The sequence below is a fragment of the Lontra canadensis genome, unplaced genomic scaffold (assembly GCF_010015895.1).
Source record: "Lontra canadensis isolate GAN:19392208 unplaced genomic scaffold, GSC_riverotter_1.0 scaffold75, whole genome shotgun sequence".
Taxonomy (NCBI): Eukaryota; Metazoa; Chordata; class Mammalia; order Carnivora; family Mustelidae; genus Lontra; species Lontra canadensis.
Window position 1 is genome coordinate 3,550,666 of NW_022631069.1, and position 13,490 is coordinate 3,564,155.

The following is a 13,490-nucleotide window of genomic DNA, read 5'->3' on the forward strand; positions in this document are numbered from 1 at the left end:
CTGCCTACCAGTAGAGCAGCCTCTGTGGGTGGCCAGCTGCCCCCCACCATCTCCCTGCTGCCACCCCATTCCCTGCCAGTCAGTTAACCCTTTCCCTGCCCAGCACCACCCCTAGTCCTTCCTCGTGTCTGAGCTCCTCGATGCCTTGTCGGTTACTCTCTCTCCATCTCCTGCTCCTGGTGTGGGGGAGAAGGGAAATTTTGGATGCTGAGATAGAAAAAAGGGGAGGAGATAGTGAGGAAATGGAAAAAACTTGTCTTTCCATCTATCACCTCCGTGGGCTAGAAATTTAGCATTTTGAGAGACTGAGCCGCTTCCCACACATTTCTCAGTCCTCGCACAGAGGAGATCAGCACATATTTGTTTAAGGGATGGATGGACTAAGGAGGTAATCTAGCAGAGAAAATGTCATGTTCTGATGTTCGATGGTATGTGACTTACACTGTCAAGACCTTTATGCCCTCCTCTAATAAGACATGGACTACACTATCTTTATTTGTCTGCACAGCCCAATGGGGTCAGCCCGGGTCAGGGGCTGAAGTTTGCTCTTGGCGCTCCTGCCCTGCTTTTTGGTCCCCCAACCCCCAGGAATCTCCCCACCCCCTCCATCCCTGGTCAGTGACTTCCTGCTTCTCAAAACCAGGAAAGATCTGATATCACAGCTACTTTGACCGGAATTGCTTCAGGTGAGATGAGTAGATGATCCCCAAAGTTGCCGATGCCGTCTTCACCGTATCACAAAAGAGTGACAGTCCAGATAAAAGGAGCTGCGGGAGCAGCAGGCCTTGATCTCAGAGCCTGGAAATCTCGATGGACACAGCAGGTTGGATGGGAATCAGGGCTGTAAGAGCCCAGGCCAAGCTTCCGAGCTGCAGCAGGAGCAGGGTGGGGTGGTGGGTCTCTGTCTGGGACTGAAGGGAATGATGCTGGCATCCACTGCAGCTCCACTGAGGGTTTGCCTCTGGGACTCAAGAGTGGTGCTTGGAATCGAGCAATTGCCTGTAGGGCTCCTCTGAGTCACATACCATGGCACTTGTCACTTCTGCCCAGGCCGGGGAGACTTGGCAAATAAGTGTTTGGACACCTCAGCTGGATGGTGGGTTTTCCAGGCTAACTGTAGTCTTTTTGCATCTTCTGATGCCAATGTCCAAAACGGTGGCTGGCATGATAGATGTTCACTGTAAAAAAATTACTGGAGAGAAGGGTGGATGAATGAACAACCAAAGGAAGAGCATGTCTTACATTTTGCAGGTCCTCTGGACTGAAAAATAGAAAATGAAATTGAAGAGGAAGGAGTCAAGGTAGCTTCTGAAGAAGGTTGGGCAATTTCCTGAACTTTCCAAGAGATTCTATGTGTTCATTAACACCAAAGAAAATTCAGAATTGCCTCCTGTCACCCTCTTTCCCCACAGTTCAAGGTCTGGTCATATTCCTGTGGTCACAGAGCTAACTCTCCACCAGTTATGTGTGCCCACCAGAAGACTGTATCCAGTGGAAGGGGGGCTGGGAGCAGGTCTAGGGAGAGAGGGACACTACTCTCTCTACCTGCCTTGTAGGCTTTCATTCATTATACCTTTACTGACTAACTTCTGTAGACAGGAAGAAAACAAGGGTCACTCAAGGTGCCAGTAGTCTGTCTCTTACATATATGGCAGGTTCAAGGTAGTCTTCATGATTCATGAAGACAAGTATGGTTTGTATAAGTAATTTGTGAGGTGGGGTTGGCGGGGGGCACGGATGTGCATAAAGAATGAAAATACAAGGGACTGTCCTCTGTAATATATTTGATGATAATACTGTATCTAAAGAATGGACACCATAACAATGAATGTACTCCTTCTTCTCCACGTGGCCTCACATCTCATAATTCATTCTCCATCCTTCTCCATCCATCTGTGCATCGAGTCTGTGTCACCTGGTCTCCCTTACACTTGGCGGCTGGTGGGATTGGCCAATGAGTAGCCCCAAGAAGCAGAGAGAAGTTGGGGTTTCTTCCCCACTTCTTTCCTGCTTCCGTGCTATGTCTCCGACTACAGCTCTGTCCTCCTGGGACTACTGGTCCCTCCTGGTGACCCCTTCCTTGCAGCTCTAGCTGTCATGGACCCCTTGTCCTTTCTAGTCTAGGGGCTAACAGCTCCGTACAGTTCCTAACCTCTGTATACCTCAGCACGGCTATTGGCTCCCTCGACCTTGCCCACACATGGTGAGTAGTCCCTTCCTCGGAGTCTCTTCAGTTGAGCCATCTGAATGGAATTCGACTTCCTGCCAGCGCCCTGACTGGTCCAGAGAAGAACGTGTCGAAGGCACGTAAAGAGTAATTTTTCACCAAAAACAAGTTCTTACATGGTACTTGTTTTTTACAATTCAAAAGAGACTTCTGCCTTTTCCATAGCTTCCTGCCCAACCTGTTTTCGTGAGGTCTTTTCACCGTGGCACGAGTACCAACATCAGCATATGACACACGTGGTTTATGGTGGAGGTTCCTGAGTGCTCCTGCAGGCTGGGGATGGGGTGGGGGGTGGGGGGTGGGGGTCAGGTCCCTGAGCAAAAGTTATAGTATCTCCACAGGTCAGGGCTCTGAGCCAGGTGCTGTCCCACCCAGGGCAGCAGGCAGAAGAGAGGGTTGATTACTTGTTCCCAGTGTCTCTCTGCAGGACCCCTAGCTGGGTGTTACATCCGGCACCAGCCACAAGCACAGTATGGTTTGAAGAAGAAAGAGAAGGGTTCTCAGACAGTTCTTGCCATGTTCCTTACACACTTGCTGAAATTCCTAGAGGGCACCACGTTTCTCCATTAATTGCATATGGCCTGGTGAGGGGAATCATTGTTGTGAATATGTATAACTGCTTTTCAGTCAGGGTGTAAATGATAGTGTCTTATTCTGTCCTGTCAGGAAGCAAGAACTGATCTGGCTTTGAGAAAATGCTGGAACCCACACTGGGGGGGGGGGGGAATGGTAGAAGGGCAAGAAAGCTCCACCGAGGAGAGCTACCCATGAGGAGAGTGTCTCCTGAGGACTGGTCTCTTGAAACATGCTTCCCCTGAGGACTTCCCCTAAGGGATGCTCTCCTTCTGAGAATTCCTGCCCCTCTATAAATGCTCCCCCTACAATGCATGCCCACTGAGGAGATCCCCTTGAGAGATGCTCCCTCTGAGGAGTATTCCCCTGAGGAATATTCCCTCTGAAACACATTCTAACTGAGGAGATCCCCTTAAGGGATGCTCCCTCCAAGGACTTCCCCATGGAGGAGTGCTCCCCCTGAAATGCATGCCTACTGAAGAGATCCCCCTGAGGGATCCTCCTCCTGAGCAGTGTTCCCCCGATGGCTTCCCTCCAGGGGTGTTCCCCCTGAAACGCCTGCCCACTGCAGAGATTCTCCCGTAGGGATTCTCCCTCTGAGGACTGTTACAGTGTTCCTCTGAAACACACAGTGTTCCCTCTGAAACACGTGTCCACTGAGGAGATTACCCCTGAGGGATGCTTCCCCTTAGCAGTGTTCCTTCCCCTTGAGGACTACTGATCCAGAAGTGCGTCCCCTGAAGATTTCCTCCCAGGGGTGCTCCCCCTGAAATGCATGCCCACTGAGGCGATTCCTTCTGAGGGATGCTCCCCCTGAGCAATGTTCCCCTGACGACTCTTCCCCAGGAGTGCTCCCTCCAAAAGGTATGCCCCCTGAGGAGAATTTTCCAGAGGATGGCTCCCACTGAGCAAGGTTCCTTTGTTTTCTTTCTCACAGATTCTCCCCTAAGCTCTGGGTTGAGAAAAGACTCCTCTAGAACTGAGGACTTTCAGGTTTAGGAGAGGACAGATTTCTCTTTCATCTTCCTGGCAGCTCTTGGAGGCTACCAGTGGAGGGCTCCATGGACCTGACAGCTGCTCTGGAGAGCGTCAGGCAAGCTGACCTGCTCGTACCACCTCCATCCCTCTGCTCTGGGGCTCTGAGGCCCAGAGGGTTCTGAGCAGGGCTGGCTAATTTAGGCAGAGTTCTGGGGGGTGGGAGAAGAATTGCCCCAACATGCTCCTCACATTACTCTTCTCCCTCTGTACACCCAATCCCATCCTACCATTTTCGCTCCTTCAGCTCCCAGCCAACAGGCTCTTCTTCCCACACACAAAGGCTGCTCTTTTCTAGGAGGACTTGCATTCTTACAGGGTAAGAACCCCTATGCACAGATGAGTAACCATCTTTGCACTCTGGAAAAATGAAATGCGTAGGGCCCCAGCCCATTTGCTTCCCACTGAAATGAAACTATAAAAACAAAACAAAAACCCAAACAAAAAGCAATGTGTGATCTCAAGATCTAGAATACCTATTCTACTGAATAACAGATTGTCAGGGAGGAAACAGGCAAGGCTCTTTATTCACTAAAAGGTTAGTAGCTGGACATTCATGCTGAAATCATTGGCTAGCCTGATGGCTCTTACATGTAGGTCTCAGTCCTTACACACAGAGCTTTAACAGTCAGGGTGTAAATGATAGTGAAATTTCAGTTATCAACCTGTGGTATGGGAGCCATCTAGGTAAGCAGGAGTGCTTCCTAGCCCCTCAGAAATCACACCAGTGGGCTCTCCTTGCCCTAGCCCTAAGACATGGATCTCCAGGATGCAATGAAGGGGACTGACTTTCCTCCACGTTCTTGAAGCTTCACAGAAGACCTGCCCCCAAGAGGTAAGGGGTTCAATTACTTAGGACAGGAATTTCTATGGCTACTTGTTTCCTCTTGAGTTCACAGAGAAACATGTCTCTCAGATATAAGCAACAGTCCTGCTTGCATCCATTTATCTGCTCTGTGAGGGCTGGAATTAATGCAATGACCATTCTGGGTCACAGACACCTTGTTTTTTCCTGAAGGTTTTCCTCCCTAGATGAACATGTTGATGTAGGATCTTCTCATCTGAACATTTATGTAATGGTCTTGATTAGGTCACTCTGGCAACGTTAGGCCGTTTCAGATCTTAGCAAGTGAAGACCCATGTTGCCAGCCTTGCCCCAACGGTGTCCTTTCAAGTCAACTTGGGGGTGGGAGCAAACCAAAGCAGTGAGAGGGTTTGGAGGCCATTCACTGACAGAAAACCTGCCTCCTGAGACTACCTGCCTTCTTCCAAAGCTTTCCAAAGGTTGATGTTCAGTCTGCTGACACTGAGGGTAGAAGGATAAAAATATTCACACTGATATCTTTGTTTTCCAGAAATTATTTCCATATTTTCTCAAGTTCCCTCCCTGAGGGGACCATGTAGCATGAATGGGGAACCTGCCACAGGTCCCTGGGCTCCTCCCTTGTTGCCAACTCCCTGTCTCTCACAGATGTTGCCAGTCATCTCTTCAGCTAAACACAACCTGTGCCCCCTGGTGCCAACTTAGGAAGAACCTACCACATGGGTATGTGAGACACCATGGGACTGATGGGGTTCCTGAGACAGCCCTCTGGCTCCCGAACCAGTCAGGCCATACAAATGTGTTTTAATGAAAAGTGGAGGAATTTGTTTGAAAATATTTAGGGAAGGCTGGTTATGTTCCAGACACCATGCTAAGTACTGGTGATTCCGAGACCATCCAGACAGATGCAGGACGCATAGCCCAGTGTGAAGTCGGGCTTCGGGCATGGGACTCTAACATGTTAGGAAGGCTGTAGGAGGGGACAGACGGAATGCCGTGACGAATTCTGGGAAGGGGAGCCTAGGACTCTTAAGAGGGGAGATATGTGAGGTTTTAGGTAAAAAGAATGATGTTTAATAAGGAACAGATTGAAGTCGTCCAAATAAGACAGTAGGGCAGGCCTGTACAAGTGAAGTGAAAGGGTTTAAGTATTTTTAAATAACTGAATGGAGCTCAATATGCCTAGAACTTCATGATGAGTGTGAGCATGGGAGATGCTTGAGAAGCAGGCAGAAGTCAGGTTGAAGGGCTTCAGAAAAGGACTCCTACCCCAGGCTGTGGTCTACCTTGTCACGTCACCTCTGCAATTCCTGGCAACACTCCCATCAGCTTGTGGTAGAGAGGGGGAGGGGAACTAGTCCAAAGGCAAAGCAAAGAGAAAAAACAAACACTTGCACAGTTTTCATTACTTATAATAGTTATGCTCCCTAAAATCACCATGACACGGAATTGGCCAACACCAAGCCATCGCTCTGAGGGGAGGTACAGGATTTGGTTCCTGTGAGCCTCTGGTCACAACATTTTCAACAACTGACCAACACATAAGCTTTGGTTGTTGTTGTTGTTGTTTTTAAGATTTTACTTATTTATTTATGAAAGAGAAAGTGTGAGAAGGGGGAAGGGCAGAGGGAGAAGCAGACTCCCCTGAAGAGCAGGGAGCCTGACTCAGGCCTCAATCCCCGGACCCCAGGGTGATGACCTGAGCCGAAGGCAGCCACTTAACCCACTGAGTCACCCAGGAGCCCCAACACAAAAACTCATTTTATCTGGGTTTCTGTTTAAATGGATCTTCTTTAAGATATATTGTTGATGTATTAACTAGAACTCACAGCCAACAGCATTATAACTCATGCCTCAGTGAAAATTATCTAAAACATACATTTTCTCCGTAAGACACATCAGAGCCTTCTTGTCTTTAGAAATTCTAGATAGCACTGTTACGGACTGTTTTGTTCTCCAAAATCCATACGTGGAAGCCCTCATCCCCATATTGACTGCATTCAGACACAGGTCCTTTAAGGAAGGCATTTTAAGTTAAATGAAGTTAGAAGGCTGTAACCCTTACCCAATAGGACTGGTGTTCTAACAAGGAGAAGAGGAGACACGGCTCACAGGGAAGAGGTGGCCATCTGAGAGCCGGGAAGAGCGCCCTCACTAGGAATCAGCCTCCTCGGCGCCTTGATCTTGGACTTGCAGCCTTCAGAACTGTGAGAAAATACATTTTGGGTATTTAGGTCACCCAGGCTTGTTAGAACACCCTCAAGCTGACTAATACTAACAATGAGTTTTGGGGAGGGCATTTTAAATTACAAAATCACCAACAAGAAGCACAAAAGAAAAATCAAAGAAAGGAAATGGAGACAAACTTCACCAGCCTTATTTGGCTCATCTGGGAAACCATGCCCCATGCCTGCCAGAGCTCCCACACCTTTTATACTCTTACAGCATCTTGCTTTTGCCACTACACTGTTTCAGGATGTGGGATCCTGGGACTGACTTTGGGAATCCTGTGTTGCTTCTTGACTGAAATTCCCACACAAATGTATTTCTTTTCTAATGTGGTCTGACTTTTCCAGCCTGAGGTCCTCTTGGGTTCCAGTTTATCTATCCTTTCATCTTTCTATGCTTTAAAAAGCATCTGCCTTCACACTTCCTTCTTCTTCTTTGGATAGATTTCATTTTAATTTGGATCAAGCTTTAATATGCATATAATTTCAAGTCAAGTAGTCCCACAAAACTTATTACCAAAAAGAAAATGAACATTAATAGTAACCTCCTGATTCCCACCCCTGCAATGCCCACTCTCAAGAGAGAACAATTTTATTTTATTTTATTTTAAGATTTTATTTATCTATTTGACAGAGAGAGAGAGAGATCACAAGTAGGCAGAGAGGCAGGCAGAGAGAGAGAAGGAAGCAGCCTCCCTACTGAGTAGAGAGCCTGATGTGGGACTTGATCCCAGAACCCTGAGATCATAACCTGAGCCAAAGGCAGAGACTTAACACACTGAGCCACCCAGGCACCCTGAGAGAATAATTTTAAAACTGATTCTTTTGGGGTGCCTGGGTGGCTCAGTGGGTTAATCCTCTGCCTTTGGCTTGGGTCATGGTCTTAGGGTCCTGGGATTGAGCCCCATGTTGGTTTCTCTGCTCAGTGGGGAGCCTGCTTCCCCTCTCTCTTTGCCTGCTTCTCTGCCTGCTTGTGATCTCTTTTTCTTTGCCAAATAAATAAATAAAATCTTTAAAAAAATAATTTAAAAAATTGATTCTTTTGGTATTTAGTTCCCTGTCTCTAAATATGATTATATAGTTGTTTCTTGACTTTTTTTTTTTCCCATTTAGGCATTATGTATAGACTCTCCTCCCTTAATCCTACCAGTAAAGCAACATTATAATTTGGGATAGATCAACATTCAGTGTTTATATTATTAGTGGTCATGTAAGTGATATGGACTGCCAAGTGCTATGGGATGCAATGATTTGCTTTTCTGTGCAAGTTATTATTTTTCCTATGGTTAATTATTGTCTTTTGTTTGTTGAGTATTGCTCTGTACTTATCCCTAATTTATTCTCAAACTCTCCCTCAGAAATGAAAATCTTCTCGCATATGCTTAAATGTATCAGATGTTTTATTAATTTCATCTTCTTGAATAATTATCCCCTGGTCCCTTTCTCTGTACCAGTTAAGTGTCTCCTTCCTTCCTTCCTTTCTTCCTCCCTCACTCCCTCCCTCCATCCCTCCCTTCCTCCCCCTTCCCTTCCCCTACCTCCCTTTTTTGGTCCTGGTGTTCTGAAGTCTTACAGTGATATATCTTATTGTGGGTTCATTTTCTTTCATGGTGCTAGGTCCTTAGTGAGCCCTTTTCAAATGGAAACTTACATCCTTCCATTCCAGAAATGTTCTGGAATTATTTCATGGAGACTAAACTCCCTCTGCTTCCACTGTTCTCTTTCTGGATGCCCAATACTTAGATTTTGGACCTAGTAGAACTCTTCTCCAATTTAATAATCTTTTTCTTACCATTTTTTTCTTCTTTGTCCTTTTGCTCTATTGTCTGAGAAGATTCTTCAGCATTATCTTCCAGCGCCTTTGTTGCGTTTTTCATTTCTGCTACTGTATTTGTAATTTCCAAGAACACTCTCTGAATATTCTTTTTTCATAACACTCTGTTCTTTTTTTAGTGATGCAGTATTTTCTCATCTCTTTGAGCATATTAAAGGTAGTGTGCTTTTTAAGTTTTCCTCCCTCACCTCTGATTTTTTTGTTGTTGTTGTTGAGCCTTTGTCTTTCATATTAGAGGCTCTATTCATTTCATGGGATTCTTTGTCTGCTCATATTTTTTTTAAAAAAGATTTTATTTATTTATTTGACACAGAGAGAGATCAAAAGTAGGCAGAGAAGCAGGCAGAGAGAGAGGAGGAAGCAGACTCCCTGCCGAGCAGAGAGCCCAATGCGGGGCTTGATTCCAGGACCCTGGGATCAAGACCTGAGCCGAAGACAGAGGCTTTAACCCACTGAGCCACCCAGGCACCCCTGTCTGCTCATCTTTAAGGGAAGAACTGTAAAGAAAACCCTGTGTGGGCAAGAGGGGCTTAGTGACTGCAGACTTTACTCCAGGGTCATCTAGCTGGCAGGTTTCATTGGGAAACCCTGGATGTTAGTGTTGTTTGGTCTTTTTTAGTACGCTCTTTTTGATGAGATTTTTTTAAAAAAGATGTTATTTATTTATTTGACAGAAAGAGAGAGAGAGAGAGATCACAAGCAGGCAGAGAGGCAGGCAGAGGGGGAGGGAGAAGCAGGCTCCTCGCTGAGCAGAGAGCCCGAGGGGCTGGATCCAAGGATCCTGAGATCCTGACCTGGGCCGAGGGCAGATGCTTAACCCACTGAGCCACCCAGGTGTCCCAAGATTTTTTTTTTTTTTTTGAGCTGATAAGTCTTTTCTAATATCCTGCTTGAAAAATACCATAAATATTCTGCTGAGTTTCTATAAGCTGGGTAGGATAGGAACTCAATTCCAACATTCAGTGGAAAACTTTTATTTAATCCCCCTGTTTTTTAATATAGTTCCCTTCACTGAACTGCGCCTGGCATCCCCCAATCCAGAGAACAACCCTGCAGGCCCCTGCTGGGCAGTAACTGATCTGCATGGTGTAGGGGATGGAATCCGGGATCCAATTGCTTCTTATGTAAATCTGTAACCAGCCTTTCAGTTTTAGCCTCACACATCATTCCTACTTCTGGCGATACCTTGTGCCACCAACTCCTATGCCTTTTGAATGTTTAATGCAGTAAATCAGTTTGCACCATGGCTTTCCCCATTGCTGCCTTCATATTGTTGTAACTTTTGAAGTCTTCTTAGTCATCTGCTGTCCTTCCCTCAGCTTTTTCCAACTGATGATGATGCCAATGGATTTTTTTCCAGAGGATGCCAATGGATTTTTTTTTCCTCTGTTCTTTTTGTGGTTACGTCTTTTTTTTTTTTTTTTTTTTTAAATAAGCTCTATGCCCAATGTGGGGCTCAAATTCAAGACCCCGGGATCACGAGTTGCATGTTCCGCTGACTGAGCCAGCCAGGTGCCCCTGCTTTTATGGTTTATGTCTTCAATTTTTGAGAAGTGTGATGTCACTTTTGTTGGGTTTCAGAAGGCAGTAAAGGCTGATGCCTGAGTGAAGCTGTTACCCTTAACTAGAAATTCCCCCGCTCTGTCCCTTTCATGATGACAGCCCCCTGCAATCTAGGTGCCTATGGTTGGGCTCTTCTACTGGGTCCTTTCGGACCTCCAGGATGGGTTGACTGCTTGAATCCACGAAGGCCGATTGCCCAGCACAAACATTTGCCGTAACCACCTCCCCATGTTGGCTCTGACCAGTGGGTAGATCTGACGTGGACAGGTAGGCTATCAGAAAGACCAGAATTTCCCCCACCTCCCTCTCCCCTGCTTTGAGTCGCTGTGAATGGCTGCCAAACTACCTGATGGAGTCTATATAGGTCATCAGGGTGGCCCTGCTTCTGGGGCCAAGGATGTGACAGCCAGAGTGGTGGCTCTGTCTAGGCTTTGTGGGGTGGTCTTGCTGATCACACTGATCTTTAGCTTTAATACATCTGGTATCATATTTTATCCAGTTGTCCCATGGGGCCCAACATCAGGAAACCAACTCAGGTGAATCAAACTCACAGCACAAGTTGCCTTACCGTGTGCTTATTTATTAATTTATAATCTGCTCTGTCCCTTTCCAGTAAGTGGGCCATTTATACCTGCTCTCCGGGTTCTTTTTTTAAAAAGATTTTATTTATTTATTTGACAGAGGCACAGTGAGAGAGAGAACAAAAAGCAGGGGGAGTGGCAGAGGGCAAAGCAGGCTTCCTGCTGAGCAGGGAACCTGATGTGGCACTCGATCCCAGAACCCTGGGATTAGGACCTGAGCGGAAGGCAGACACTTAATAACTGAGCCACCCGGGCACCCTTATCTGTGGTATTCTTTTTTTTTTTTAATTTAAGATTTTATTTATTTATTTGTCAGAGAAAAGAGAGCACAAGCAGAGGGAACAGCTGGAGGAGGGAGAAACAGATTCCTTGCTGAGCAAGGAGGCTGATGTGGGACTTTATCCCAGGACCCTGGGATCATGACCTGAGCCGAAGGCAGACACTTAACTGACGGAGCCAGCCAGGCATCCCTATCTGGGATATTCTTATTCAGGCCTCAAGCCAGGTGGAAAGCGAAGATGTCTTCTGCCCAGCAGGACACACCAATTACATTTACATACATTATTTCCAGTGACTCCTTGCTCTGACCCAGTGAACCGTTCTCCTTATTTGACAGATGAGGAAACCAGTGATCAGTGAGGCTGAGTAAATTACTCCGGCTCTGGTACCCTTGGGCCTTCTCTCACTCTGAGCTGGAGAACCACAGAGCAAGTCACAGAGGTGAAACGGTTTCACAAGCTCACGGCAGAGTTCAGGATCTGGAAAGGCCTCTCTAATGACCTGGGATCTGAATCCTGATAGAAGACTGTGGACAGGCGAGGAGGCGAGGATCCAGGGGAACTGTGTGGGCCACAGCTCTGAAGTGCAGGACATATGACCACACTGGCAAGCATGGCGAGCCCCAGGGGGCCCATGTAGGTGACTGCAGAGAGGGGGGCTGAGTCCACTGTCTGGCCCAGCAGCTAGGGTTAGACCGCTCTTCAGGGAGGATGGCGGGCGTGGGGTGTGGGTTGGGGAGTGTACCAAAATGATCAAACTTTCCTATCTTCATATAACGCTCTTGGTTGCTCCCGTCCCTTGAAGTGCCTGGATATTTTTTCCAATTTGGCGGACTTTCTTGTATTGGGAATTCCCCTCAGAGACTTAAATAAGTTCAATACTGGGCTGTTGCTGTTTTTATTCCAATGCTGTATTATCTGTAAGTCCTGAAGTTTGGCCAGACACCGATTAGTAATAATTTGAGGATCCTGTGTTTCCCCAACTTGAACTCCTGTTGGAATCACCTAGAGAGGCCATTAAAAACCCCAAGTTGGGCCCCAACCCAACTTACTGAATCATTAGTGTTTCTTTTACAAGCTCCCCAGTCTTTCTCTCTCTCTTTTTTACATTTTTATTTATTTAAGTAATCTCTACACACAACATGGAGCTCGAACTCATGACCCCAAGATCAGGGGTCTCACACTCCTCTGACTGACCCACCCAGGGGCCCCATTTGTTTTTCAATTTTTTTTTATCCACAGTCTGTTCTTACACAGCTGACCTGATCATTTCTCAGAAAGTCTATGCTCCAGACAGGGTCAGCGGGAGGTCACTCAACACCGGACACATGGGGAGACTGCAGCACAAATCTTGAGCAAAGCCCATGTTTTCTGCTTCAAAGAGGAGATTCTAGCAGGGCAGGGAATGTGGCTTACATCTGTGGACGCCACATATGTCCACTGCCCTTCGTTTGACAGGGCTGTCCTCCCCCATTCAGTCTGGTCGCTAGTGACATATTTAGTACCCAACACTGAGAAATGGTCATTGTCTTCAGGAAGCTTTCACTGATTTTAAAAAAGCTTTTTTTTTTTTTTAATTTTTTTTATTTTAACATCTCAGAAATGGGGTCACGCCTAAAAACTGTATCTTAGCATTTGTTATAATGCAACAAAGAGTGTTTTTTTATCTCTTACGGTATTGTAAAATACTGATGCCCCTTAGTTTTAAGGCTATATTCAAGCCAACGAAACCCAGTAGTTGAAAAAGGAATCACATACATGTGTACACAGGGAGCTGACATGAGCCTTGCCCAGGCTGTTCCCTCTGCACGGGTGATTCTGCCCATCAACTTCACCAATGCTGCTGATTTAGTATGACTCGATTCAAATGCCACCTCCTCCAGGAAGACTTCTAGGTTGTCCCAGTCCCCCAACTCAGTGTAGATTCAAAATCCTTCCTCTGGGCTCCCGTGCTTGTCTCTGACCTCTACTTCCCAGGTTGTGTTACATTAGTCTGGTTATTGGTCCACCGCTCTGTCAGCAGACTGTGAGCTGAGTCTAGGCAAAGACGCAGTTGTACCCCTCTGTGTTCTACTCCCTAGGAGAGAGTCTGGGTACATAGATGTTCAGTGAATGTTGAATGATTGAATGACAGACTGTGGAGTAGTTACAAGCCACATATGACCTTGACCCTATGTAACTGCACCCCCGGATTTCAGAAGAAAGGCAGGGCCTGCTCTGGAAAGGTTTCGTGAAGCCCAGGGAAGGCTTCATGAAGGGAATGGGAATGAACCATGCTGGCAGGACGGCTGATGGACTGTTTCAGGATTGTCGTGAGGAAGAAGAGGGCAGAGCTAAGACCTTCCCCT